The sequence below is a fragment of the Gallinula chloropus genome (genome assembly GCF_964237585.1).
Source record: "Gallinula chloropus genome assembly, chromosome: 5".
Classification (NCBI taxonomy): Eukaryota; Metazoa; Chordata; class Aves; order Gruiformes; family Rallidae; genus Gallinula; species Gallinula chloropus.
This window is the reverse complement of record NC_140090.1, coordinates 30,546,166-30,552,659: the sequence shown is the minus strand read 5'-3', so window position 1 is coordinate 30,552,659 and position 6,494 is coordinate 30,546,166.

The window sequence follows — 6,494 nt, the reverse complement described above, 5'->3', positions numbered from 1 at the left end:
CCGCACCGGTAGTTTCTGTTCCCCGAGGGAACCGTGAGGCAGGTTTGAGCTGGCGGCTCCGGCCTGCCCGGCCTTCCCGCAGCCTTCCGCCTGCTCCCAAGACCTCGGCTGTGGATGTCACGCAGCTACAGCCTCTAAGCTGAGCGCAGCCCCGGGCACTGGAGGCTCCGTGTTTCTGGCAGCAAAGTGCTGCCTTACGTCCATCCAAAACATTAATTTTAAAGGCTGCTGTTTTTTTCCCAGGATGCTGCAGCACCCCCAGGATACTGGCACTTCTGCTCAGGGCAGGTATGAGCCAAAGGTGCTGCAGCCATCTTTTTGTGCCACCCGCAGGCTTCTGCCCTGGCAAAGGGTGTCTTGGTGTGGGCTGCTGCCTCTGACGTGCACCTGGACCAGGCCCTACTCAGTAATTGAAAGGCTGCGCACTAACAGAGCCCAGGCAAAGAGCAGTGGTCCTTGCTCTGATCATTTCCCACTTGTTTCCCCTAGAGGGCTACCTGCCCAAGCAGGTAGAGGCAGAGTTTTTCCTGACTGCAAGAATCGTAAGACTCATAGGGGTTGGAAGGGACCTTGAGAGATCATCGGGTCCAACCCCAAAAGGAAGAGAGGCTCCAACCAATGCCTTCAGTTCTTCTCCAGCTTCTCGTGCAAGGAGTATGCTGGAAAGCCAATAGAGAGATTGAGGAATTCCCATCATGCTTAAGATTATTTTTTTTCATATGCAAAGGCTTTGGTGCTTTAGCTACTGTGAACCAATTTTTGAAGTCCTGCAACTAGTAATACTGTCAAAGAAATTACATTAAACTAGAAAGAAAATCCAGGTTCCCCCTAGTTTTAAAGTACTGGTTCTAGTTCTATGCTGCAAAGGGTTACTTCTTACTAAGAGTAAGTAGTACTTAGGTGTATGACTTAGATCCCTGTATAAATATTTTTTGCCAGCACTAACTGCTCATAAATATGCTGGCATTATAAGATTGATCGTTCTTGGGCTGAACTCTAGTGTTAAAAGACACTTGGTATTTTATGAACTGAAGAGTCTTATACACAGGCTAGGTGGGCTAACAATTCTAAGGAAAATGCTAACAGGTCTTACTTCCCGAACCATACACATGGTCTTGGAGAAGTCAGTGAACAGTAACTTGAAAGAACAGAGGTGAATTTTATTGACTTTGTGTGACAGATTAGTTGCAGATGGGGAATTAAAGAGTTTCTCTACTACATGTCAATCACCCAAGTGTAACAACATTGAGGCAGTTATCCAGCACCTGAGAGAACTAGCTGTATAGGAGGTAATTTATTATGATCTGGACAACCCACAGTTTCCCTCTGATCCTGATGAGGTCCTATGCACCCCAGATACGTGGTGTAAGGTGATACAAAGTGCACCAGCAGGGCACACCAATTCATTGGCAACAATGGACTGGAGTGGGGCATATACCGTATCTGAGGTGTCCGGCCAACTCCGGAGATATCAGGACAATGTTTCCCTCTCTGTGATCGCAGCAGTAGAGAAACTGGTCAAGCGACTTGACAAAAATGTGTCCAACTCCCAACCTGTATGCAGCCATGTTGCAGCTATTGGGAGAAAGCGTCCATCGTCCCAGAAGGGAGAATGGACCTACCTGGAGTCTCTGGCAGAAAGCACAAGGGGAGACTCGAGGCCAACCGCTGGGGTTTTGGAGTCGGGCCTACAAAGGATCCGAGGCCAATTATACTCCAACCCAAAAGGAAATACTGGCCGCCTATGAAGGGGTTCGAGCCGCTTCAGAAGTGATTGGAACTGAAGCCCAGCTCCTTCTAGCGCCCCGACTTTCAGTGTTGGGCTGGATGTTCAAAGGGAAGGTCCCTTCTACACACCATGCCACTGATGCTACGTGGAGCAAGTGGGTTGCACTGATTACTCAGCGGGCTCGAATAGGAAACCCTAATCGCCCAGGAATTGTGTAAGTGATCACAGACTGGCCTGAAGGCAAAGATTTTGGGATGTCACCAGAGGATGAGGAGGTGACACGGGCTGAAGAAGCCCCACCTTACAACAAACTGCCAGGGAATGAGAAGCAATATGCCCTGTTCACTGATGGCTCCTGTCGCCTTGTGGGAAAGCGTCGAAGATGGAAAGCTGCTGTATGGAGTCCGACAAGACAAGTAGCAGAAGCTACTGAAGGAAAAGGTGAATCAAGCCAGTTCGCTGAGGTGAAAGCCATACAGTTAGCTCTGGACATTGCTGAGCGAGAAAAGTGGCCAATGCTCTACCTTTATACTGACTCATGGATGGTAGCCAATGCCCTGTGGGGTTGGTTGCAGCAGTGGAAAAAGAACAACTGGCAGCGTAAAGGCAAACCCATATGGGCTGCTGACTTACGGCAAGATATTGCTACCCGGTTAGAAAAGCTTGTTGTAAAGGTACGTCATGTTGATGCCCATGTACCTAAGAGTCGGGCCATGGAGGAGCATCAAAACAACCATCAGGTAGATAAGGCTGCTAGGATTGAAGTGGCTCAGGTAGATCTAGACTGGCAACGTAAGGGTGAATTATTCCTAGCTCGATGGGCTCATGATTCCTCAGGTCATCAAGGGAGAGATGCAACATATAGATGGGCTCGAGATCGAGGGGTGGACTTAACCATGGATGCTATTGCACAAGTTATCCATGAGTGTGAGACGTGTGCCGCAATCAAGCAAGCGAAGCGCTTGAAGCCACTTTGGTATGGAGGACAGTGGATGAAATATAAATATGGGGAGGCCTGGCAGATTGATTACATCACCCTCCCACGAACACGCCATGGCAAGCGCTACGTGCTTACAATGGTGGAGGCAACCACTGGCTGGCTAGAAACATATCCCGTACCCCATGCCACTGCCTGGAATACAATCCTGGGTCTTGAAAGGCAAGTCCTATGGCGACACGGCACCCCAGAAAGAATCGAGTCAGACAACGGGACTCATTTCCGAAATGCTCTCATAGACACCTGGGCAAAAGAGCATGGCATGGAGTGGGTGTACCACATTCCTTATCATGCACCAGCTGCTGGGAAAATTGAGCGATATAATGGGCTCTTAAAGACCACCCTGAAAGCGATGGGTGGTGGAACATTCAGACACTGGGATACACATTTAGCCAAAGCCACGTGGTTAGTTAACTCTAGAGGATCCACCAATCGAGCTGATCCTGCTCAGTCAAAATTTCCACGCACTGTAGAAGGAGACAGAGTCCCAGTGGTGCATATGAAGAGTATATTAGGGAAAACGGTTTGGATCATCCCTGCCTCAGGCAAAGGTAAACCCATGTCTGGGATTGCTTTTGCTCAAGGACCTGGTTCTACTTGGTGGGTAATGCAGAAGAATGGAGAAGTTCGATGTGTACCCCAGAGGGATTTGATTTTAGGTGAGAATAGCCAATATAATTAAAAAGGTAGAAATTGTATTATAATAATTGCTCTGTACATTCCTTATTGCTATTATTGCTATTATTGCTGTATGTTGTTGTATGTTGTACCAATGGAGTTACAGCCAGAGTCATACAAGTCAATGAAGGAAGAGTGCCACGACGACGGGACCAAGACCTGGTGTTCCAAGAACTTTTTCCTCCTTCCCTTTGAAAATGAACATCTTTGATTCACAGAATAAGGACATGGACCATGTCAGATGTGTCGGCCGAGAGCCTGAGATGCAGCATACAACGATCCAATGACACATACTGAGACCATGAGAGACTGTTACAACGAATGAAGCCTGAAAATCATCATGGACTAAATGTTCATTCACTCAACAAACTCAGAGGAATGGTCCATGGACTAAGGGAATAATACCTGTATGCACATGTGTGCATATACATGTGTACATACATATATGTGTGTCTGAAACAAGAAATGGTTGGATTTGGTCATGACGTAAATGGTATGGAATAAGGGGTGGATAATGTCCTGGTTTTGGTCAGGATGGAGTTAAATTCATTTGTAACAGCGGATGGAATGCTGTGTTTGAGAGTAAAATGGGAGTAGTGCTGATAACACCCTGATGTTGTTAGTTGCTGTCAGACAGTCAAGGACTTTCTCAGCTCTTCATGAGAAAGGAGGGGCGAAGCCAGGACAGGTGGCCCAACTGACCAAAGAGAGTATTCCACGCCAGTTACGTCCTGCCCAGGATATCGGGGGCTGACGGGAGGAAGGCCTGGGGCGGCTTCGGGGACGCGCGGTTCTTGGGGGACGGTCGGGTTCTGGGATGGCTCTGGGTGGCACGGCCTGAGTTGTGTGGTTTGGTGAGAAACTGCATTGTGTATCAACAGCTTCATATGTTTTTGCTCTGAAGTCCTGTTAGCATTGTTGTATTGTATCTTTCTGTTATCTTAGTAAACTATCCTTATCCCAACTCACAGGCCTCTTAATTTCTTGATTTTGGGGTTATTTGCCCCTTCCTCTTCCTTTTCCCTTCCCTTCCCTTCCCTCTTACCCCCCTCCCCCCCTGCCCCCTTCCCTTTTCCCTGCTCTTTTTTTCCTTTAAGGAGCAGGCAGCTGCGTGGATCTCGGCCCTCAGCCGGGGTGAAACCACGACAGACAGATTAGTTGCAGATGGGGAATTAGAGAAGTTATAAACCACCTGAGAATTAAGTGAGGTTATTAGGGTAGGCAGTGTTGCTGGTGGCTGTGGTAGCAGCAGGGATGATAGTGGGCTTTGTGGGAAGGAGCTTGTGTAAATACATTTAGTCTTTTTGAAACGATTTTTTGGTTGTGTTTTAATTTTGAGCATGCTGTGTGGTGAGTTGGGGTAGCCAAGGAGGAGCAGGGGGAGCTTTGCTGATGTATTTCCACACTTCTTATGGGCTAAGTGGGGACTAACTCTAGATGTTGTAGGTGTGGAGCTGAGGAGGTAATGTATCCACACACAGTTGAGTAAGAAGCAAGTAGATAGAGGTGACTTTTCTGTTCCTTAGTGTTTATGTAGCTGTGACTGTGTCAACATTGTGCCTTTCTTGCTGTGTATAGGTGGTGTGGGTTTGTGTGGCAAGGCTCTGATGGTGGAGGGGGGCTACAGGTGTGGCTTCTGTATGAAGCTTTCTGTGTGTCCAATACCAGCTGGCTCAAGGACAGACCTGCTGCTGGCTGAGGCTGAGTCAATCAGTGACAGTGGTAGTCTGTGATAACGTGCTTAAAAAGAAAAAAGTCTTGCAAGTGGCTGCCTTTTGCTGCTAGAGAAGGGAGTGAGAAAATGTGGGAAACTTTGCAGACACCAAGGTGAGCGAAGGAGGAGAGGGAGGAGGTGCTCCAGATGCCAGAGGAGAGATTCCCCTGCAGCCTGTAGAGAAGATTATGGTGGAGCGGAGCAGGCTGTTCCCCTGCAGCCTGTGAAAGATGATGTGGAGCAGAGGCCCTACCTGCAGCATGTGGAGGACCTGGAATAGGTGGAGACATACAAAGGATTCTGTGGCCTGTTGGGAAGCCTGTGGTGGAGCAAGCTCCTGGCAGGACCTGCAGCTGGTGGAGAGAGAGGCCTGTGCTGAAACAGGTTTGCTAGGGGAGTTGTGACTTTGGGGGGGACCAGGCTGGAGCAGCCCAGGCCTGAGAGCCTGCACCCTATAGAAGTGACCTAGGCTGGTGCAGTTGGTGAAGAGCTGAAGCTCTGGGGGTGTCCTGGTTTCGGTCAGGATGGAGTTAATTTCATTTGTAACAGCAGCTGGAATGCTGTGTTTGGGAGTTAAAATGGGAGTAGTGCTGATAACACCCTGATGTTGTTAATTGCTGTCAGACAGTCAAGGACTTTCTCAGCTCTTCATGAGAAAGGAGGGGCGAAGCCAGGACAGGTGGCCCAACTGACCAAAGAGAGTATTCCACGCCAGTTACGTCCTGCCCAGGATATCGGGGGCTGACGGGAGGAAGGCCTGGGGCGGCTTCGGGACGCGCGGTTCTTGGGGGACGGTCAGGTTCTGGGACGGCTCTGGGTGGCACGGCCTGAGTTGTGTGGTTTGGTGTGAAACTGCATTGTGTATCAACAGCTTCATATGTTTTTGCTCTGAAGTCCTGTTAGCATTGTTATATTGTATCTTTCTGTTATCTTAGTAAACTATCCTTATCCCAACCCACGGGCCTCTTAATTTCTTGATTTTGGGGTTATTTGCCCCTTCCTCTTCCTTTTCCCTTCCCTTACCTCTTACCCGCCCCCCCCCCCCCCCCTTCCCTTTTCCCTGCTCTTCTCCTTTAAGGAGCAGGCAGCTGCGTGGATCTTGGCCCTTAGCCGGGGTGAAACCATGACAGTCTTTTTGGCACCCAACGTGGGGCCCGAAAGGTTGGGATAACGGTAGATCTGACCCTGACCTGATTGTAGTTAAGTCAAAGTTGTGATAAGTACTTTGATTTAAGCAGTCTCTGGTCACGATGCTCTGGTATTTACTGACATCGTTGATTGTGAACTTGTGCTGGTATGTGTATAAGATTTTGCTGCCCTGTCTATTCTTTGGACAGGGAGGGATTAATAATGGCAGCTGCGTGGATCTTGGCCCT